General features: G+C 39.8%; 1 pseudogene; it reads right to left on the minus strand.

The window, feature by feature from the left end:
* LOC132514059 (transmembrane 9 superfamily member 2-like) overlaps positions 1-24,787 on the minus strand; it is a 51,801-nt pseudogene that overhangs the window by 20,626 nt on the left and 6,388 nt on the right.

Below are 24,787 nucleotides of genomic sequence, written 5' to 3' on the forward strand. Positions count from 1 at the left end.
AAAATATGATGCATAACCTTTAAAAACTATGAAGAGAAATACATATATCTACATAGTCATAAAAAGGTTTCCCTATGAAAGGAAAGCTCCAAAGTTCATCTTCTGGAGAAGCACCTCTAATACTGTCCAAGGCTAAGAGTACCTGACCCATGAATATGAACCAGGTATCTGGTCCATGGGCAAGCATAGCACTAGTGCACCTGAATATCATCTTCTAATACTCTCTTACTTTTGCTCTGGGGTCCTATACTCACCAAGAAACTTTCTATTTATTCTATTCTATTTATATTTGGTTTCTCATATATCTTTATTATAAGCAGATGGGCTAACCAGCTGACATGAATGGTGTGGTCCACTAGACATTTATATTCCTTCACATAAATTACAAAATTGGTGTTCTGGTTTATATATTGGATCCTTAGGAGTGTGCCTAGTATGAATCTACCTCCCTTTGTTATACTGACAGAATTAAAATTCTGAAGCAAGATTTTTAAAACTGACAAAAACCTAGTATTGCTGAGTGTGTGAGGAAACAGCAGATCTTCAGGCCTAGCAACTTTTCTGCAAAAGAATTTGGTAAGGTATTATCAAAATGTGCACACCCTGTTACCTAAATAATCCTACTTCTAGGAATTTTAGTCTAGGAGATAGTCAGACAAATAAAAAAGTAAGGATGGGCTTCCCTAGTGGCGCAGTGGTTGAGAGTCCGCCTGCCGATGCAGGCGACACGGGTTCGTGCCCCGGTCCGGGAGGATCCCACGTGCCGCGGAGTGGCTGGGCCCGTGAGCCATGGCCGCTGGGCCTGCGCGTCCGGAGCCTGTGCTCCACAGCGGGAGAGGCCGCAGCGGTGAGAGGCCCGCGTACCGCAAAACAAAAACAAAAACAAAACAAAACAAAAAAAAGTAAGGATGCTCATTAAAGCATTGTTTATAATAATTAAAAATTAGACATTTGGGTTGTTTTTATCAATATGGCACTAAATAAGTCAATTACAGCCTGTATATGTTAAATATACTATGTAGTCAATAAAAAGAAGGCTGTGACTCTGTATTTATTGACCTGGAAAGATGTCCATGACATACACATTAAGTGGAAATAGCACATGTAATATCCCATTTGTACAAAGATGTACACATTTTAGCACCACATGCAGTGTTTTCCTTATATATTCTACAGAAAATTATATCCCCATGAGTTCTTGCCATGGCCTATGAAATGCTGCATATTACAATCATCTTTTGAAACTTCACAATGCTTTTTAACATACTGGATACTTATAAAGCCATTGTTTTAACATTGTTTAACCTAGCATTATCCAAAGTAACCTCATCATAGATCCCTTTTGCACATAACACCTTTTAAAATACCAAGCTAAAATAAATAAAATATGAAAGAACTAGTTTACAGAAAACTCTTTGGAAAACGCTTCGAAGAGCTGATACATTGTTCACCAGAATGTTAACAGTCAATCTATCTACCTATCTATCTATTTACCAAAAATACATACCATCTTTATAAAAATAGCTATTTAAAAAAGGAAAAATTCCAGATGTACAAATAATAATGAATGTTATATGTTGAGGACCTACTCTGTGTCATGCTAAGGGCTTTATATATTCTGAAAATGAGGATGAAATGACATGAGGAGAACTCAAGCCTCAGAGATCACATGACTTGCCTATGCTCATGCAGCTTAGTAAGTGGCCAAGCCCCAATTTGAACTGTAGGTCAGTCCAAATGTCCAATATGCCGTCCCTTTTCACTACAATAGATTGTGTCTCTTCCACAAGATATTCTTCCTTGAAGGTCTCACTGCACCCCTCTGGTTACCCATGTACCTCATTCAAACCTCAGTATGAAGTATGAGAAAGTAAAGTACTGGGCAAGGTACCTGAAATGTAGTAGATTGAATACAGCAATTCCTGTAATTATTGTCTTTTGAATAGTTTTAACATAAAGAACTTACCTACTTTCTTGGGCTCCTAAGCTGTGTTACACAACTTTAAATTGACGCAAATTAAGGTTTTAATACTAATGAAATATATGATATTTATATACTTGATTTGGGAAAAAAATAAGATGATGGCATGGAATACTTACTTCAAATTTCACAGAGTAAGTGTAGGTTACATTCAACTTATCTGTATATTCTCCAGGAATTTCCATAGGGGGGTCCATCACAAGTTAGGTGGTTTTCATCTGAATGTTTATAGCTAATAAAAGAGAGGGGGAAAAGGAAGGGAAAGGAATTTTTATACCAAACTGACATCGTAAATTTCTGATTCATGGCTCTTCAGGCACGTTAACAATAGAAGGCTGAAAAAAGAATAGGCCTTTCATTATATTCTGCATTTAAAACTCTTTACGATTTAAAATATTTTTGTTTCTAAATGTCCCTAACACACAAATAAGACTCAGTATACTGCCCAAAACACAATACTTAAGAACCTTCTCTTTGCCTGTGGATAGATTTTTTTAAAATCCTTCTATTAGCAAATGGCTTTATTTTTCATCTTTTATTGCATCCCCCTTTCTATATACTAAAACAGAAAACTATCTTGTAACCTTAGCTATCGAGTTAGAAAATCAAATCGATGATGCAGAAATCATATTTATAAGCACCCAGAGATTTGAGGGCCTACTGTGTGTAAAATGTCATGCTTAATGAGGAAAGGTACTGAGTATATAATCTGTGTGAATCTTTTGTGTTTGAAAAAGAGAATGATTACTAAAACCAGAAGATGGAAAACAAAAACTAGAGAAGTTTGAAACTAGACAGGACTGGTGAAGCTAGCAAATGCCTGGTCAGAAATAGAGACTCTTCTGTCACTTGAAAAGTAAAAGAGGAATAAAGGGTCATAGAAAATCACAAGGAGAAACCATGATGCTTCCATTTTGAATTATTTACTCAACATACAGTTTACCCTTTGGCTTCTGTCTAAAGAATAATATGTAACCCTTATAGGATTGTTATCTGTACGTGTATATGCACAATAAAACCACTCGCTCACGATTGCAAAGGTTATTGGTGTGTGCCTCTTTTTATTCATCCCTGTAACCCTACGGTCTGGTACATAATGTGCCCTTATATTATACGTGTTTGTAGGATGAATGCATTCTACTTAAAGCGAAAATACAATTTAAAACAGCTATGAATTAGAGAAATAATCATTGTTAATGCTACAGATCAAAACTTAACATTAAAGAGAAAAATTAAATTACTGCATGATAATGCGTATCAAGGTTCACTGTTTAAGTATGGGTCCTGAACCCAGTACAGGAAAGCTCTGCATTTCATATGAGAGATTATGCAGCAAAAATTGTGCTAAGATCTCTAATCAAGGTAGAAGCCCTATTTTTAACCACTGGCCTTACATATCGGTTGTATAAGGCCTTACAAGCCATTTTCAGAACTTTGACTTTTACTCTAAGACGGGAAGTCACTGGAAGGCTCTGAGCAGAGGATTCACACGAGTTGAAATTTAAAAAGGAACGCTCTGAATGCTGTACTGGGAACAGACTGTGAGAAGACAAGTCTGGCAGCAAGGAGACCAACTAGGTTTTTGCAACAATCCATGTGAGATATAACCATGTCTTGGACCAGCTGATAGTGGTGAAGGTGATGAGAAGTGGTGGATTCTGAAAATATTTTAAAAATAGAGCCACATGGGGAATTCACTGGCTGTCCAGTGGTTAAGACACAGGGCTTTCACTGCTGTGGACTCGCGTTCGATCCCTGGTCAGGGAACTAGGATCCTGCAAGCCGCGTGATGCAGCCAAAAAAAAAATTCAAGCCCATGATCTGCCAAAGGGTTGGACTAGACATAGGGTATAAGTGAAGAATGATAAAGAGGAATCAAGGGCGATGCCTGAGCAACTAGAAGGATGTAGTTGCCATTTACTAAGATGCAGAAGACAACAGGAGAAGCAGATTTGAAGGGAAGACTAGAAGTTCTTTTGGGAACATGTTAAGTTGGAAATGCCTACTAGACATCCAAGTGGACGGGTCAAGTAAACAGCCAGATATACAAGTCTAGAGACCTAAGCGTCATTGAGGGATCTGATGTGATGAGACAGGGTAAGATCGCCAAGGTGTGAGTATAAACAAAGAAGAGGCAAAGCTCAAAGACTGAGTCCTGGGGCCCTCCGACATTAAGAGGTTGGAGAAATGAGGGAATTCCCTGGCTGTCCAGCGGTTAGGACTCCATGCCCTCACTGCCAAGGGCCCAGGTTCAGTCGGGGAACTAAAATCCCACAAGCTGCGTGGTGAGGCCAAAAATGAAAAAAAAAATAGGTTGGAGAAATGAAAAGACTGATGAGCAACCAGTAAAACAGGAGAAAACCATGAAAGTGGTAACCCAAAAGCCAAATGCGGCAGGTGTTTTAAGGAAAAAGAGATGATCAGTTATAGCAACCATCAGGGAAATCAACAAAGTACAGAACCTGAAAGAAAACACAAGACTCTAGACCCAGAAAACCATTAGGCCTAACTCACGTCTATGACCACGTCTATTGCCTAATTCTGAAAAAGATGAATTTTAACACAGTCATTCTCAGGGGGCTCAAATAAATGAGCTTTACTGTGATTAGATAAAAGTTTTATTGCATGCATACATAAGCTATTACTATGGGCAGTATAGAATAAATGCAGCTCTAGAAAGTGATTTTCTTGGCTTTTTTACTCTATCCGAGCCTGAGAATATGAGATGTGATTATAAGCATTAAATGTGATTTTCATATAGCTGATGAGATTAGTTTCCTGTATCATACTTTGTATGTTTACTACCTTCCTACCCAAATGACTTTCAACATGAGTAGCCATCCTGAGTCAGACCTCACAGCCCATCAACCTAAAATTCTGTTCCCAGATATCAGAAGTGACAGACACAAAGAAACATGGGCGGTTGCTCTTGGTTAGTATTCCCTGGCCTCTCTTAGTAGCTCTATTTACCCCGTTATTCATAAATATGTCCTGATCCTTTTAATCCTTCTTTTATTTCCTGTCTGCAACACCTTATGAAATAAATCTTCAAAAATTTTTAACGTAGCCACTAATTTAAAAAGAATATCTTTTTACTAAGATAAATCAGAGTTGGAAAGTACCAGTGTTCTTCATCTTTTGGGGTCTGTTTATCTAATGAAATGTACGGACGTCTTTGCCCAAAAACATACACATCAGTAACAACTGGGAACAGATACAGATAGTTTATAAACATGTAAAACAATGCTAAATATCACTCATAATAAACAAATAAAAATTAAAAAAATAAAATAAAATAAAAATTGGGTTTGATGCATCCGTATCTATATTAAAAACTCCTGATTCAGCCTCTCCTATTGCAGATGAGGAAATTTAAACCTATGAGAGATCAAGTTAACCTACCCATGGTCAAAAGCTTGGCACAGTACATTCTCTAACTATTCTTTCCCTTTGGCCATCAGCTGTGACAGATGGAACAACCTTGGCTAAAGTAAAATAGGCCAGTAGCCTTAAAAACAATGAAGTCTGATTCATCTCGATGAACTTAGGGTTGACTTCCAAAATGGAACCAGCAGAGATGAGACAAAAAACCAAATTTCCAAATTCCTTGTTCTGTGTTCAGAAAACCATACCACACTTACCTCCTTTAATATACTTCACATAAGTTTCAAAGGATCACTTTTCCCATCCTAATATTTCAGGTTTTATAATATTTTGCCCATATGGATCATGATTTGATACACTGTATGATATATTCCCCCTCTATCTCTTTTAATTGAAGAGTACTATTCTTATCCTACAGTTTCAAAGAATCTTAAAGTTGGAACATTAAAGGTCACCTGTCCAGTCTCTTACCCAATACAGAATTGCCCTTTACAATTCATTAAGCACTCACTTACTAGGGACCAGACACTCATTTACTAGGGACCAGACATTAAGCACTCACTTACTAGGGACCAGACACTATGCTGGGTGCCTAATTATGAAATCTCAAAGAGCTGGGTCATCTAGGCTCTTCCTACAAACGTGTAGGGATTAACTACTCACTAATTCTTGAGGTTGCTTATTCAAATGTTAGAGAGCTCTAATTGCTAGCAGATTCTTCCTTATACCCAGCTGATACCTGCCTAATAGACTCCACTGGCACTAGAATTGTCCTCTGAAGAAACACAAATCTTAATCTAATCTCTTTGTCATATGGCAGCAACTAAAGGAGAGAGTTAAGATACCCTCAATAAGTCAATTCTCTTCCAGATCTGTCAGTTCTTCCTCACATTACATGTTATTCAGATGCTTACTATAGGTTAAATGGAATAAAATTGCCTATTTGATTTTTCTTTTTTTAATTTTTGGCTGCGTTGGGTCTCCATTGCTGCGTGCAGGCTTTCTTTAGTTGTGGCGAGCGGGGGCTACTCTTGTTGCAGAGCATGGGCTTCTCACTGCAGTGGTTTCTCTCGTTGTGGAGCACAGGCTCTAGGTGCACGGGCTTCAGTAGTTGCAGCATACGGGCTCAGTAGTTGTGGCACGCGGGCCCTAGAGCGCGCAGGCTTCAGTAGTTGTGGCACATGGGCTCAGTAGTTGTGGCTCGTGGGCTCTAGAGCACAGGCTCAGTAGTTGTGGCGCACGGGCTTAATTGCTCCGCAGCATGTGGGATCTTCCCGGAGCAGGGATGGAACCTGTGTCCCCTGCATTGGTAGGTGGATTCTTAACCACTGCACCACTAGGGAAGTCCCTGCCTATTTGATTTTTCAAACTTTATGTCTAAGGTTATATCACACATGTATCCTAAAAATAAAAATTCTGGTGAGATCTTCTACATTTTGAATTAATTTTTAAATTAATGGAACTAATTAGAAAGAGATTCTATAATTACCTTTTGGGATCAAGTCTAGCAATAACCAATCTTACAATACCCCAATTTGTTTCACTTTCCCCGTGATATGTAATGGTAATATCGACATGGCTGAAGAGGTAGAAAGTATTACTTTTGTTGAATTCAGACTGCAGAAAGATAAGGAAATTTGAAAGAAGTTTGAACTTTTCCTACAAACTAAAAAATATAAAATCTAATCACGGAATGAAAATGGGATATGTTACTTCTTAAAAATCAAGCTATAAATTAAGCATACTGAAGTGTAAATGTGTTTTTATAAGATAAAAACTGCAGCCCTGAGCATCTGGCCTAAAATTAAGATGTTAGTTAATTCTACAGTTTTAAATAGTTGTTACAAAGGAATAATAGTGCAAATGTAAAATTCACAAATGCATGCATCGCTGGATTTTTAACCACACAAAACTATGAAGTAATACAAATAAACTAATAAAGTGTTATCAGTACTTAAAGTTTAAGCCTATCAAGAGTTTGGGCTTGGGCTTCCCTGGTGGCGCAGTGGTTGAGGGTCTGCCTGCCGATGCAGGGGACACGGGTTCGTGCCCTGGTCCGGGAGGATTCCACATGCCGCGGAGCGGCTGGGCCCGTGAGCCATGGCCGCTGGGCCTGCGCGTCCGGAGCCTGTGCTCCGCAACGGGAGAGGCCACAACAGTGAGAGGCCCGCGTACTGCAGAATGAGTTTGGGCTTTATTTATGGTAAAAGTAATGAAGCAAGAAAAAAGAGAAGGAAGATGTGTTTCAGAACGTTAACTGTGGAGCCTCTGAGTAGTGAGATTATAGGCAATAATTTTTCCTCTACTTCTTTAGATTTTTCTGTACTTAGAAATTTTGTATAATGAGGATATATCTACATTTATAATCAGAAGCATCAAACAGATAAAAACGGAGTGAAACTCTCTCTACCAGCCAAGTATTCATTAGTTCACTCCCTAGTAGCCACAACTATATCTGAAGATAATTATCTTAGTCAATTCTTCCTAAACTTGAAAGTTTATACAAATTGCCCAGGGATCTTGTTAAAATGCAGATTCTGACTTGCTGGGCCTAGGGTGAAGCCTGAGATTCTGTATGTCTAACAAGCTGATGCTCCTGGTCCTGGAACACACTTTGAGAACCAGTGGTTAAGGGAGAGTGAGGGACTATTTTTCCATAAGGATTTGGGGGGCAGTTTTTGTATAAGAGTTGTGATGGGTTGGACTGTGTCCCCCCCCACAAAAGACAGGCTTAAGTCCTAACCCACTGTACCTGTGAATGTGACCTTATTTGGAATAGGGTCTCTGTAAGACAAAAATCAATTTAAGATGAATGAGGCCATTCGGGTGGGCTCTAATCCAATATAACCAGAGTCTTCATAAAAAGAGGAAAAGGCCATGTAGAGAGAGAAACACACAGGCAGAAGGCCATGTAAAGACAGAGGAGGAGAATGGAGGGATGCAGCCACAAGCCGAGGACTGCTGGCCATCACTAGAATCTAGGAGACAGGCATGGAACAGATTCTCCCTCAGAGCCCTCAGAAGGAACAAGCACTTCTGCTGCCACGTTCATCTTGGACTTCTAGTCTCCAAAACTCTGAGACAATAAATTTTTGTTGTTTTAAGACACCCATTTTGTGGTACTTTGTTACAGCAGCCCTAGCAAACTAAGATAAGGGTTAACAATATGAACTTTGCAATCAGACAGCCATTTACTAGCTATATGATCACAGACAAGTCATTTAACCTCTTTGAGTCTCAGTTTCCCCTTTTTAAAATTGGGGACAATAATAGGATTGTCCATAAGATTTTTGAGAGGATTAAACAGAATAATGTATGTAAAGTACTTGGTGCAGTGCTTGGCATAGAAAGCCTAAATACTAGCTATTATGTCACCCAGGCCTTCAATCTTCAGAGAATGAGTACAAATGAGCCTTGTCAATTACCATGTTGAGTAATCTACAACATGCAGGACTCCTAGATTACGACGAATCTCAGAATTGAGAGTGATAGACCTGAAGGAAATTTAGAGATCATTTAGTACAGTGATGATAAAGAAGACGGTACGAGTGATCCTGAGGCGGTGTATCAGAATCAGCTTGGGACGGAAAGTAAGTACTGCTCACCACAATACTGTCCATAATTGCAAAAACATAGAAACAACCAAAAATGTCTATCAGTACAGTTAAATGAAAGATCATATAAACATACAGAGAAATAAAATGCAGCTAGTAGAGCATGTACTGGTACAGAGGTATGTGCGTGAAACATACTAATAGAAGCAGCACAGCATAGGGGTTAAAGACTCCACAGTCAAACTGGCTAGGTTGAAAGCTCAGGAATGACATGTGCTGGCCTGTGTGACCTTGGCCGAGTTGCTTAACCTCTCAGTGTCTTGGTTTCCGAACCTATACTGTAGAAATCATAACAGAGTGCTGTAAGGGTTAAATCTGCCCATGGAAAGCATTTCAACCACCGTCACGCACACTCAATCTGACAGATAAAGTGGTAACAAGGCCCTTCAGGATCTGAATCCCGCTTGTCTCTCCAGACTCATCTGCTGCCATAGCCTCTACTTATAATCTGAAAAATTACTAAAGAGAATTCTTTATTCTGTGCTCTCATAGCACTCAGCTCATATCTCTGCCACTTACCACATCAAATTGCACTCAGTGTATTTACATGTTTGCATCCCCTAGTAAACTGTGTTCCCCAGTAGATCACAAGCCTATGAACTTTGTCTGGATCATTCATTCATTCAACAAATATTTTTGAACATCCACTATGTGTCAGGCACTTCTCAAATATATCCTCAGAGCTAATATCCAGTAGATGCTCAAAAAATATGAGGCAGTTTGGTATGGTACAAAGAGATCAAAATTTGGATCAAGAAACATTGGGATAGAATTCAGATTTTGCCACATACTATCTTTTGTACGTGAGTCTTTCTGGGCCTTAGTTTTCTTAGCTGTAAAATGGGGCTATCATCACTTAATTCATAAAATTGTTGAGGATTAAGTGAGAAATTATACAGAAAGACCTAGCACAGCACCTGGCACAGAGTAAGGAAGTCATTAAATGTTAGTTTCCTTCCTACTAGATATTAAAATTATGCTTTAAAACTTTAACTAGATTTCCAATTCCCATCTTATTTGGGCCAAATCTCCTGCTAAAAACTACAAATGATAAATATAACAAATATCTCCTGAAAAGAAACATGAGCATGGAATGTACAACACCAATAGTTAACCCTAATGTAAAGTATGGACTTTGGATGATTATGATGTGATGGACCAATGTAGGTTCATCAGTTTTAACAAATGTCCAATTTTGGTGGAGGATGCTGAGAATGGGGGAGACTATGCATGGGTGGGGCAAGGGGTAGATGGGAAATCTCTGTACCTTCCTCTCAATTTTGCTGTGAACCTAAACCTGCTCTAAAAAGGTAATGTCTTTAAAATTTAAAAAAGAAAAAAAGCAACATGAGGTGACAAGAAAGTAAGGAACTACCATGCCAAATTCTAAGGGAAAGTAGGAAGCCAGAGAGGTCAGCTGGGTAAGGGAGCACTGATGCTACTATTGCCCTGAGGTCACCTGCTGAGCTGGGCAAACTTGAACTTGGGTTTGGGTAGCTTCATGGGATGAGGAGGCGGGAACTCAGGGAAGGCCCTCCCAGGTGAAAAGGCTAATATGAGACCCTCTGCACATTAAGCTGAGACCACCCACCCCCTCCAAAAGTAACATCCTCAGGGTAAAGGTGAGCCAGAAGTGAACCTGCTCCTATAGTCCCAATGGACTATTGGGAAGATGGCCTTGAAGCTAAACAGAACAAGGCAGAGGTGGGGGGAGAGAAATAAAACTGTCCTTAAAAAGTTGTGCCACAGACCAGCCCTGATATAGATTTGCAGGCTGGATTCACATCATCATGGTGGCCCCAGAAAGTTCAAGTTATGGATTATTTTAAGGTGGTCCCAGACTGCTATTTCCCAAAGACTCCTTGTGGAAGTAAAGGAAAATCCTCTCTGGAGGAAAGTACTTCGACCCTAGGACTCAAAGAAACTCCACAAACAATCTTCGAGAACAATAAATATGTAGTCCAAAAATTGGAGCATACAAGGAAAAAAGGAATTATGAGCAAGAATCAGCAGAAACCAACTTGTAAAGAGTTCAGTTCCAGAAATGATCACAAGCAGATTTAAAATTAACCAAATTTAATATATTTTAAAGACATCAAATACAAGTGTGAAAGCATGTGCATGAAACAGAAAAGTACAAAATAATGACCTAGCAGATCTGAAGAACAAAACTTGTAGAAATGAGAAGATGATTACTGAAATTCTCTTCTCTTAAGAAAAAGAACAAGTGAAAAGAGAATTTATAGACTAGAAGATAGACCAGAAGAACACAGCACAGGAAAAAAGTGGAAAATACAGAAGGGAAGTTAACAGACATGGAGGAGGGGCTTTCCTGGTGGCACAGTGGTTAGGAATCTGCCTGCCAATGCAGGGGACATGGGTTCGAGCCTTGGTCCAGGAAGACCCCACATGCCACGTAGCAACTAAGCCCGTGTGCCACAATTACTGAGGCTGCGCTCTAGAGCCCACAAGCCACAACTACTGAAGCCTGCGGGCCTAGAGCCTGTGCTCCGCAACAAGAGAAGCCACTGCAGTGAGAAGCCCACACACCGCAAGGAAGAGCAGCCCCCTCTCAACGCAACTAGAGAAAGCCCGCGCACAGCAACGAAGACCCAACACAGCCAAAAATAATAAATAAAATAAATTTATTTTTAAAAAAAGCAAAAGAGAGACATGGAGGAGAAAATAACATTTAACATAGCTTTAATTGGAGTCTGAAAAGGAAAGAAAATATCTCACCATGGCTGAGAATTACAGAACTGATAAAAGGCACCAATCTAGGAAACTTAAGGAATTACAAACAGGATTAAAAACAAAGCAAAACAGGGACTTCCCTGGTGGCGCAGTGGTTAAGAATCCACCTGCCAATGCAGGGGACGCAGGTTTGAGCCCTGGTCCAGGAAGATCCCACATGCCACAGAGCAACTAAGCCCGTGTGCCACAACTACTGAGACTGCACTCTAGAGCCCACAAGCCACAACTACTGAGCCCACGTGCCACAACTACTGAAGCCCATGCACCTAGAGTCCGTGCTCCACAACAAGAGAAGCCACTACAATGAGAAGCCCGCGCACCGCAACGAAGAGTAGCCCCCGCTCACCACAACTAGAGAAAAGCCCGCACGCAGCAATGAAGACCCAATGCAGCCAAAAAATAATTATTAATTTTTTTTTAAAAAAAAGCAAAACAAAAATCCATGACCAGACACAGAATCATGAAACTGCATAACACCCTCTAAAGAAAGAAGTGACTGGGAGTTCCCTGGTGGCCTACTGGTTAGGATTCTGGGCTTTCACTGCCTTGGCCAGAGTTCAACCCCTGGTCGGGGAACTGAGATCCCACAAGCTGTGTGGCACAGCCAAAAAAAAAAAAAAAAAAAACTGTGACTAATAAGTAGGTATAAATGAAAGGACTATAACAGAAATACAAACCTTAAATATTAGAAGAATTACAACAATAAAAATGTAGACCACATAAAGACTTTTCAAATAAATATTATATTTCATGGAATCTAAAATGCCATCACTTACAAAACATCGTTACAGACTTCCCTGGTGGCACAGTGGTTAGGAATCTGCCTGCCAGTGCAGGGGACACGGGTTCCAGCCCTGGTCCGGGAAAATCCCACATGCCGCGGAGCAACTAAGTCCGCGAGCCACAACTACTGAGCCCACGTGCCACAACTACCAAAGCCCGCACGCCTAGAGCCCGTGCTCCGCAACAAGAGAAGCCACCGCAAGGAGAAGCCCATGCACTGCAACGAAGAGTAGCCCCCGCTCACCACAACTAGAGAAAGCCTGCACACAGCAAGGAAGACCCAATGTAGCCAAAAATAAATTAAGTAAATAATTTTTAAAAAATTTTTTTAAAAATCATTATTTTATGTACTGCTAAAAAGAAACACTGTCAATTAACCTTTAACATGCCATCAACTGGAAGACACATCTTGATTTCATAAATGTTAAAATATGGGGAAACATGAGTCTTAGAATCAATAAAATGTGAAATATCAAAATAGTAAAGAAAATGTAATAAAACAGAACTGAAAGCAAATGTCATATCAATAGATGTAAATGGGCTTAACTCACCTATTAAGAGGAAAAGATTTTTCAGAAGATACCACAAAGCAAAACTCAACATGTTGTATAAAAGAGACACATCTAAAAGAGATTCTGAAAAGTTAAAAATGAAAGGATAGGCAAAGTTACACGAAGCAAACGTATGCAAAAAGAAAGCAAGAGAGCTGGACTTCCTCCTCCAGACATGATTGAATAACACGAGACTAGATTTACTCTTTCACCTTAAACAACTTTTTCAAATGAGTAAAATATACGAAACAACAGTTTTCAGACCTTGGACAACAAAGAACATTAAAAGAGTGATCACCCAGAGAAGGGGAAGCCTCACGCTTCCTTCCCAGAGAGGATTTCCAGGTTGTGGTGCAGGGAAAGGGTACTCAAGCAGAGCCCTGCAATCTCTCCCAGTTGAGAAGACGAAGTTCAAAGTCCAGAGAGGCCAAGGGGGCTAGATTTTGTGGGGCAGATTACCAGAGAGAGGAGAGCTGCACAGAGATTTCTGGAGATAGGCAAGGGGTCTCTTTCATCAGAGTATTGTAGTACAGGCATGTAAGGCATGCCAGTTATTGATTTATTGCCTCTCATCCCCAAATTCATGCTCTTTGACCTCTGTGAAAATTATCTGGGCCCTTTCAATATTTTAAATAGTTCTCCTTCGCAACCTGACACTGAATGAAGCTTTATCAGTAGAGGGCGCTGGATAGACACTGCAAGAGAAAAGGGTTTTGTTTCCTGGTTGATGAATGCTCACTCCGCAGCTCCTGTTTCTTCAGCCTCAGCAACCTCTAAGGAATTAATGGATCCACTTATCATAGTAAAAGAGAGAAACAAAAGACATCAGGTGGAGGGGGGTGAATAGGCAGAGTACAGAAGATTTTTAGGGCAGTGAAACTACTCTGTATGATATTATAACAATGAATACATGTCATTATACATTTGTCCAAACCCATAAAACGTACAATACCGAGAGTGAACTCTAATGTAAACTATGGACTTTGGGTGATAATGGTGTATCAATGAAGATTCATCAATTGTAACGAATGTGCCACATTCTGGTGATATCACGCGTCTCCTGATGAAAGAACACATCACTACTTTATCTTGCCAAAGAGATCAAACCTGAATCTAATCAAGCCGCTGGATCCATCTACCAATTTGAAGGAATCAGGGACAGAGGAAAATGCACCATTGTTTGGATGAATAATAAAGGAATGGACAAACAGATAGAAAGGTGACAAATCAAACACAGAAAATGTTAATTATAGAATCTAGGTGCTGGGTTTATAAGTGTCCACTGTATAATTCATTCAACTGTTTGTGCATTTGAAAATGCTCACAAAAAACACTGAAAAAAGATACATAAGATGATCAAGTCTAAACTATAGCATCTAGGGATGTAGACTTGGGTGACAAAACCATAAAAGAAACTCAAGGAAGTGATTAGGGTAAAACTTAGGATAGTGGTTATTTTAGGGGAAGGAAGAGTGTTGTAACTGGGTAGGGACACATGGATACCTTCTGGGGTGGCTGGCCAAATTCTATTTCTTTTTTTTTTTTGGCGGTACGTGGGCCTCTCACTCTTGTGACCTCTCCCGTTGCGGAGCACAGGCTCCGGACGCGCAGGCTCAGCGGCCATGGCTCACGGGCCCAGCCGCTCAGCAGCATGTGGGATCTTCCCGGACTGGGGCACGAACCCGTGTCCCCTGCATCGGCAGGCGGACTCTCAACCACTGCGCCACCAGGGAAGCCCCAAATTCTATTTCTTGATCTGGCTGGGGTTTACAAAGGTGTTCCCCTTATAACAATTCATTACACTTTATAGTTGTTCTGTATGGTTTTCTGTATCTGTATTTTACAACGAAAAGTTTTTTTTAAAGTCCATATCCTTTGACCCAGCAATTACACTTATATGAATTTATCCTAAGGTCATAATTAGAAAAGAGTACACAGAGGTTCGCACAATAATAACTATCATTTACTGAGTGCCTACTATGTGTCAGACACTGCTCCAAGAACTTTACAAGTCTTATCCTATTTATCCTCACAACAATCCTATGTGATATATACTATCCTTATTCCCATTTTACAGATGAGACTCAGAGAGGTAAAAGAATGTTCACTGCAGCATCATTAATAACAAAAATTGAAAACAGCTAATCATGATGGAATGGATAAAAAATTACGATCCATCCATACAATGGAATATTATGAAACTATTAAAAAGTATAATCATTTTCTCGTTCTTGTATTGCCTCTCTCCGTATATATGTGTGTGTATATATACATAATATACAAAATGAACATGGAAAGAAGTCCATTATAAACTTCTAAGTAAAGACAAAGAAGCAGATTACAAAAATATATATATTACAATCTCACTTAGATTAAGAAATTACATATACATAAAAAGAATCTATTAAAATTGAGGAGGATTATATGAAGACTGCACTTCATACTCTTTATACCTCTGTGTTGTATGAGGGTTTTACAAACATGTATTACTTTTTTCCCCCTTTTTTTTGGCCACAATGCACGGCATGCAGGGATCCTAGTTCCCCAACCAGGGATGGAACCTGGGCCCCCTGCAGTGGAAGCTCAGAGCCCCAACCAGTGGACCACCAGGGAAGTCCCCAAACAGGTATTACTTTTGTAATCATCGTGGTGGTGTTCGTACAATGCTAGTGTACTTAATGAATTTAAAACTTTTTATTGATAAGACAACCATATTTGCCACTTTGATTCTAAATACCTAATTCAGCAGTTCTCAAACCTTTTTAGTCTCAGGACTCCTCTTAAAAATTATGAAAAACCCTAAAGAGTTTTTGTTTATGAGGGTTATATCTACCCATAGTGATCAAATTAGAAATTAAAATGTGAAAATTTTAAAACACAAGTGTACAGAAGCACACATTCCATTAGCCTTTAGAGTGATGACATCATCACACGTCACATAGCTTCTGGAAAATTCCACTGTACACTCATGAATGAGTGAGAGTAAAGAAGGCAAAAAACATCTTAATATTATTATGGAAATAGTTTTCACCTGGCAGACTCCCTGAAAAGTTCTCAGAGAGTCCCAGACCTCACTTTGAGAATAGCTGATATAATTAGTCCTGCAAAAAAGATGAATTACACTATAACACTATAAACAACTTTTCTGAAACTTCCCTACAGCTTTAAGTTTGCAATGGAAGGAAGTCTGCCTGTAAAGGGGGGAAGGAGAAGGACATCAACATCTATCCAAAATAAATATCCTTAGGGACTTCCCTGGCGGTCCAGTGGTTAGGACTCCATGCTTCCACCGCAGTGGGCATGGGTTCAATCCCTGGTTGGGGAACTGACATCCCACATGTGGTGCAGTGTGGCCAAAAAAAAAAAAATCCTTAAAATAAAAATGAATGAGAAAATTCTCAAGAAAGCGTTCCTCTATATATAAAAGGGATGACAAAAGACAACTGCTGGTTTCACTTAACCTTGGTAATCTTAGGGTGGCAACCCACAAATGTTGATAAAAGTTACTGCTACTCTGGCCAACTGGGGCTCTTTCATCCTATTGGTCCATTTATTCTTCCCAGACCTTCAAAGATATGGTCTTTAAATGGTTCCAAAGAACCATTCCAGGGAATTCCTTGGCAGTCCAGTGGTTAGGACTCTGTTCTTTCACTGCCGAGGGCCCGGGTTCAATCCCTGGTCAGGGAACTAAGATCCCGCAAGCAGGGAAGTGCAGCCAAAAAAAAAAACATTTCCATATAGACTTCCATATAGAGTATCAAACACAGACTATATTAATGCAAATTTGTCCTACTCATTAACTCCTGCCTTCTGCCACTTTTCCCTTACTTTAAAAGAATTATCAATTAAGCAGTTGTTTGCTGCTTTTCCTCCCACATTCCCTATGTGAATGTTTCCCATTGTGAGAAATACATATCACTGGGGATATAAGAGATAATTTTAGGTAGTAGGTGAAATAACAATCTGTACTCTACTTTTTAATCTAGTTACTTGAAAACAGATGAATAAAATATGTAAATAGTACACTAAGCCTGTAATTTCTGTAATTTCCTGCTAAATAAATTTAAGTTAAATTATGAATAAATAGGGAGTTCCCTGGTGGCCTAGTGGTTATGATTCTGGGCTTTCCCTGCCAGGGCCCAGTTTCAATCCCTGGTCAGGGAACTGAGATCCCACAAGCCGTGCGGCGCAGCCAAAAAAAAAAACGATGGATAAATAATAATACAGGTGCCTCAGATGTAGCAAAAATCAACAAGGTGGTGCATGAATGACTGAAATTCAAGAAGCACTGCCCTTTTCTCTGGAAAGAAACAATTAAGGGCACCACCAATTAGACACCAAAACAGAAACCTGGCAGGCATCCTCTGCTCCTCTCTCTCCCTTCCCCTTCATCCCCACTGCTGATCCACATCGAGTCTCCCCCTTCATCCCCATTGCTGAACCACGTCAAGTCTCCACATGTAACACAGATTATAAGCAATGCTGCCCTGGTTGAGCCCTTCCATGCCGATTCAGCCTCCATGGCAGCCCCAAGACACTTCTATTACCCTAGGGCCCAGTAGAAAACAGTTTGAAAACCACAAGACAGATTTCAAAAACAGTGTGATTGAGACTTCCAAGATAAAAAGATCTGAGTTACCATTGCAACAAAAAGAATAAAATACCTAGGAAAAAACCTACCTAAGGAGACAAAAGACCTGTATGCAGAAAACTATGAGATACTAATGAAAGAAATCAAAGACAACACAAACAGATGGGGAGATATACCTTTCCTGGATTGGAAGAATCAATATTGTGAAAATGACTATAATACCCAAAGCAATCTACAGATTCAATGCAATCCCTATCAAACTACCAATGGCAATTTTCAGAGAATTAGAACAAAAACTGTAAGATACTAATGAAAGAAATCAAAGAGAACACAAACAGATGGGGAGATATACCATTCTTGGATTGGAAGAATCAATATTGTGAAAATGACTCTACTACCCAAAGCAATCTACAGATTCAATGCAATCCCTATCAAACTACCAATGGCAATTTTCACAGAATTAGAACAAAAAATTTTATAATTTGTATGGAAACACAAAAGACCCCAAACAGCCAAAGTAATCTTGAGAAAGAAAAATGGAGCTGGAAGAATCAGGCTCCTGGACTTCAGACTATACTACAAAGCTACAGTAATCAAGACAGTATGGTACTGGCACAAAAACAGAAAGATAGATCAATGGAACAGGATAGAAAGCCCAGAGATAAACCCACACACCTATGGTCACCTAATCTATGACAAAGAAGGCAAGAATATACAATGGAGAAAAGATAGTCTCTTCAATAAGTAGCACTGGGAAAACTGGACAGCTACATGTAAACGAATAACATTAGAACACTCCCTAACACCATACACAAAAACAAACTCAAAATGGATTAAAAGCCTAAATGTAGGGACTCCCCTGGTGGTCCAGTGGTAAAGAATCTGCCTCACAATGCAGGGGACATGGGTTCGATCCCTGGTCGGGGAACTAAGATCCCACATGCCGCAGGGAAACTAAGCCCTCGGGCCACAACTACTGAGTTCATGCACCTCAACTAGAGAGCCCGCGTGCCACAAACTACAGAGCCCATGTGCCCTGGAGCCCATGCACCACAGCTAGAGAAGAGAAAACCCACATGCCACAACTAGAGAGAAGCCTGCACACCACAATGAAAGATCCCACATGCCCACAATGAAGAGCCCGCATGCCACAACTAACACACGGCACAGCCAAAAAATAAAATTAATTAATTAATTAAATGTTAAAAAAAAAAGACCTAAATGTAAGACCAGACACTATAAAACTCTTAGAGGAAAACATAGGAAGAACACTCTGACATAAATCACAGCAAGATCTTTTCTGACCCACCTCCTATAGTAATGAGAATAAAAACAGAAATAAACAAATAGGACCTTAAAAGCTTTTGCATAGCAAAGGAAACCATAAACAACACGAAAAGACAACCCTCAGAATGGGAGAAAATATTTGCAAATGAAGCAACTGACGAAGGGTTAATCTCCAAAATATATAAACAGCTCATGCAGCTCAATATCAAAAAAACAAACAACTCAATCCACAAATGGGCAGAAGACCTAAATAGACATTTCTCCAAAGAAGACATACAGATGGCCAAGATGCACATTAAAAGATGCTCAGCATCACTAATTATCAGAGAGATGCAAATCAAAACTACAATGAGGTATCACCTCACACTGGTGAGAATGGCCACCATCAAAAAAATCTATAAATGCTGGAGAGGGTGTGGAGAAAAGGGAACCCTCTTGCACAGTTGGTAGGAATGTAAATTGATACAGCCACTATACTATGGAAAACAGTATAGAGGTTCCTTAAAGAACTAAAAATAGAACTACCATATGACCCAGCAATCCCACTACTGGGTGTATTCAAAAAGACACAATGCACCCCAATGTTCACTGCAGCACTATTTACAATAGACAGGACATGGAAGCAACCTAAATGTCCACTGACAGATGAATGGATAAAGAAAATGTGGTACATACATACAATGGAATATTACTCGGCCATAAAAAAGAAATGAAATTGAGTTATTTCTAGCAAGGTGGATGGACCTAGAGAGTGTCATACAGAGTGAAGTAAGTCAGAAAGAGAAAAACAAATATCGTATATTAACGCATATATGTGGAATCGAGAAAAATGGTACAGATGAACCTATTTGTACAGCAGAAATAAAGACACAGACATAGAGAACAAACAAACGTATGGATACCAAGGGGGAAAGGGGGCAGTGGAATGAATTGGGAGACGGGGATTGACATATATACACTATTGATACTGTGTATAAAATAGATAACTTATACGTGGAATCTAGAAAAATGATACAGATGAACTTATTTGCAAAGCAGAAATAGAGACACAGATGCAGAGAACAAACTTAAGGATACGAAGAGGGGAAGGTGGGTGGGATGAATAGGGGGATTGGGATTGACATATATATATAGTACTACATATAAAATAGATAACTAATGAGAACCTACTGTATAGCATAAGGAACTCTACTCAGTGCTCTGTGGTAACCTAAATGGGAAGGAAATCCAAAAAAAGAGATACATGTATACATATAGCTGATTCACTTCGCTGTACAGCAGAAACTAACACAACATTGTAAAGCAACTATACCCCAATAAAAATAAATAAATAAAATAAAAAAGGTCTGAGTTGGAGTCCTATGTCTGCCACTTACTAGCGGTATGCCCCTAGTCATGTCCCTTACCGTCTCTGAGATTGAATTTCATCATCTGTAAAACAGCAGTAGTAGATTCTAGCAACAGGGCTATTCTAAGGGTTAAATTAGTCACTGTATATAGAGTGATATAACATTGCTCCTGGCTCATAACAGGCATTCAATGCTATTTTCCTTACCATTGCATACAGGACCTCCTGCCATGATCTGGCTTCTGCCTACCCGCCCCCCACTTTTTTTCTGGCCCTGCGGCTCAACATGCAGGATCGTAGTTCCCCAACCAGGAATTGAACCCGGGCCCCCTGCAGTGGAACCATGGAGTACTAATCACTGGAACGCCAGGGAATTCCCCCAACCCCCTTCTGCGCTTCACCTCTACCTGCACCCCCCAAACCACAAATCTTATGTCACAAACACACTCGATTATTCACAGTCCCCCAATCACAGTATGCTGTTTCAGACTTCCAAGCTTTGGACCACACTGATTTCCCTACTAGAAATGCTCACCCACCCATTCATCTGACAAATACTTTTTCATTCCCTCCATTATATCCTCACTGCCCCTTAGTCTCCTAGCACATAACATTTTATCACAGCGATTTGCTTACAAGTCTATCTCCCTACATAGGACTGTGAACTTCTAGAGGGCAGGGACCACTTGTCTTTGTATCCCCAACACCTAGCCCAAAACCGAGAAGATGGTAGGTGTCCCATTCATGTTTGTTAAGTGACTATAATAGAAAGCAAATTGTAAATGAAGCAACATTCTTATATTTCTGTAGTAAGTTCTCAATACTTACATGGATAATGCAAGCATCTTTCGATATGCCATGTTGGGTAATAAAACATCCTATTGGAAATCCTGGTGTGCAGTACTTTTTTCCATCTTCCATATCACGACACCATATCACTGGCATATTATCAATAATCCTAAATATAAATATTTTTTAAGGAAAAGATTTAAAAAGCATTTCAAATCAAGCAATACTAACATCATCTTACATACATTTAAGTTCAGATATTTAATCAAACTCAAGTCACAAAAAATAGTATACAATTTCAGTAGATATTAAAGTTATTAAAACTACTTCTGAAAGGAAGTGAAAAATTAAGTCATGTGATTTCAGATGCCAAACACAACACTGATGTTGATAATTCAGTTATATTCCTCTCTTAAAGAAATCGAGTTTTTGGGCTTCCCTGGCGGTGCAGTGGTTAACAACCCACCTGCCAATGCAGGGGACACAGGTTCAAGCCCTGGTCTGGGAAGATCCCACATGCTGCGGAGCAACTAAGCCCTTGAGCCACACCTACTAAGCCTGCGCTCTACAGCCCTCAAGCCACAACTACTTTAGCCCGCACGCCTAGAGGCTATGCTCCACAACAAGAGAAGCCACAGCAATGAAAAGCCTGCACGCTGCAACGAACAGTAGCCCCTCGCCGCAACTAGAGAAAGCCCGCGCACAGCAACAAAGACCCAACGCAGTCAAAAATAAATAAATAAATTTATTTTAAAAAAAAAGAAATCAACCTTTTTCTTTTGTTTTTTTTTTAAACACGTTTATTGGAGTATAATTGCTTTAAAATGGTGAGTTAGTTTCTGCTTTATAACAAAATGAATCAGCTATACATATACATATATCCCCGTATCTCTTCCCTCTTGCGTCTCCCTCCCTCCCACCCTCCCTGTCCCACCCCTCCAGGTGGTCACTAAGCACCGGCCTTATCTCCCTGTGCTATGCGGCTGCTTCCCACTAGCTATCGGTTATACATTTGGTAAGGTATATATGTCCATGCCACTCTCTCTTTGTCAAGCTTACCCTTCCCCCTCCCCGTGACCTCAAGTCCATTCTCTAGTAGGTCTGCATCTTTATTCCCATCCTGCTACTAGGTTTCTCATGATCATTTTTTTTTTAGATTCCATATATACATATTAACATATGGTATTTGTGTTTCTTTTTCTAAATTACTTCACTCTGTATGACAGACTCTGGGTCCATCCACCTCACTATAAATGACTCAGTTTCATGTCTTTTTATGGCTGAGTAATATTCCATTATATATATGGGCCACATCTTCTTTATCCATTCATCTGTCAATGGATACTTAGGTTACTTCCATGTCCTGGCTATTGTAAATAGAGCTGCAATGAACATGAGTCCATGACTCTTTTCTTTTCTTTTCTTTTCTTTTCTTTTTTGTGGTACGCGGGCCTCTCACTGTTGTGGCCTCTCCCGTTGCAGGGCACAGGCTCCGGATGCACAGGTTCAGCAGCCATGGCTCACGGCCCCAGCCACTCCACGGCATGTGGGATCTTCCCGGGGCACGAACCCACGTCCCCTGCATCAGCAGGCGGACTCTCAACCACTGCACCACCAGGGAAGCCCCATGACTCTTTTTGAATTATGGTTTTCTCAGGGTATATGTGCAGGAGTGAGACTGCTGGGTCGTATGGTACTTCTATTTTTAGTTTTTTAAGGAACCTTCATACTGTTCTCCATAGTGGCTGTATAAATTTACATTCCCACCAACAGAGCAGGAGGGTTCCCTTTTCTCCACACCCTCTCCAGCATTTATTGTTTATAGATTTTTAGATGATGGACATTCTGACTGGTGTGAGGTGATACCTCATTGTACTTTTGATTTGCATTTCTCTAATGATTAGTGATGTTGAGCATCCTTTCCTGTGTTTGTTGGCTATCTGTATATCTTCTTTGGAGAAATGTCTATATAGGTCTTCTGCCCATTTTTGGATTGGGTTGTTTGGTTTTTTGATATTGAGCTGCATGAGCTGCTTGTAAATTTTGGAGATTAAGCCTTTGTCAGTTGCTTCATTTGCAAATATTTTCTCCCATTTCAAGAGTTGTGTTTTCATCTTCTTTATGGTTTCCTTTGCTGTGCGAAAGCTTTTAAGTGTCATTAGGTCTCATTTGTTTATTTTTGTTTTTATTTCCGTTTCTCTAAGAAGTGGGTTAAAAAGGATCTTGCTGTGATTTATGTCATAGAGTGTTCTGCCTATGTTTTCCTCTAAGAGTTTGAGAGTGTCTGGCCTTACATTTAGGTCTTTAATCCATTTGGAGTTTATTTTTGTGCATGGTGTTAGGGAGTGTTCTAATTTCATTCTTTTACATGTAGCTGTCCAATTTTCCCAGCACCACTTATTGAAGAGGCTGTCTTTTCTCCATTGTACATTCTTGCCTCCTTTATCAAAGATAAAGTGACCATATGTGCATGTGTTTATCTCTGGGCTTTCTATCCTGTTCCATTGATCTATATTTCTGGTCCTGTGCCAGTACCATACTGTCTTGATTACTGTAGCTTTGTAGTATAGTCTGAAGTCAGGGAGCCTGAATCCTCCAGCTCCGTTTTTCTTTCTCAAGATTGCTTTGGCTATTCAAGGTCTTTTGTGTTTCCATACAAATTGTGCAATTTTTTGTTCTAGTTCTGTGAAAAATGCCAGTGGTAGTTTGATAAGGATTTCATTGAATCTGTAGACTGCTTTGGGTAATAGAGTCATTTTCACAATGTTGATTCTTCCAATCCAAGAACGGTATATCTCTCCATCTATTTGTATCATCTGTGTCTGTGTGTCAGGCATTCACTTTTCGATGATTAAAGTGAATCATCCTCCCAGCTCCACTCAAAAACCAGCTACAGTGCTGGACACCCTATGCCAAACAACTAGCAAGACAGGAACACAACCCCACCCATTAGCAGAGAGGCTGCCTAAAATCATAATTAGGTCACAGACACCCCAAAACACACCACCGGACGCGGTCCTGCCCACCAGAAAGACAATATCCAGCCTCATCCTCCAGAACACAGGCACTAGTCCCCTCCACCAGGAAGCCTACACTACCCACCTAACCAACCTTAGCCACTGGGGACAGACACCAAAAACAACAGGAACTACGAATCTGCAGCCTGCGAAAAGGAGACCCCAATCACAGTAAGTTAAGAAAAATGAGAAGACCGAGAAACACACAGCAGATGAACAAGTAAGGTAAAAACCCACGAGACCAAACAAATGAAGAGGAAATAGGCAGACAACCTGAAAAAGAATTCAGAGTAATGATAGTAAAGATGATCCAAAATCTTGGAAATAGAATGGAGAAAATGCAGGAAACGTTTAACAAGGACCTAGAAGAACTAAAGAGCAAACAAACAATGATGAACAACACAATAAATGAAATTAAAAATTCTCTAGAAGGAATCAATAGCAGAAGAACTGAGGCAGAAGAATGGATAAGTGACCTGGAAGATAAAATAGTGTAAATAACTACTGCAGAGCAGAATAAAGAAAAAAGAATGAAAAAAATTGAGGACAGTCTCAGAGACCTCTGGGACAACATTAAATGTACCAACATTCGAATTATATGGGTCCCAGACAAAGAAGAGATAAAGAAAGGGACTGAGAAAATATTTGAAGAGATTATAGTTGAAAACTTCCCTAATATGGGAAAGGA

The sequence above is a fragment of the Lagenorhynchus albirostris genome, chromosome X, assembly GCF_949774975.1.
Source record: "Lagenorhynchus albirostris chromosome X, mLagAlb1.1, whole genome shotgun sequence".
In the NCBI taxonomy this organism is placed as follows: Eukaryota; Metazoa; Chordata; class Mammalia; order Artiodactyla; family Delphinidae; genus Lagenorhynchus; species Lagenorhynchus albirostris.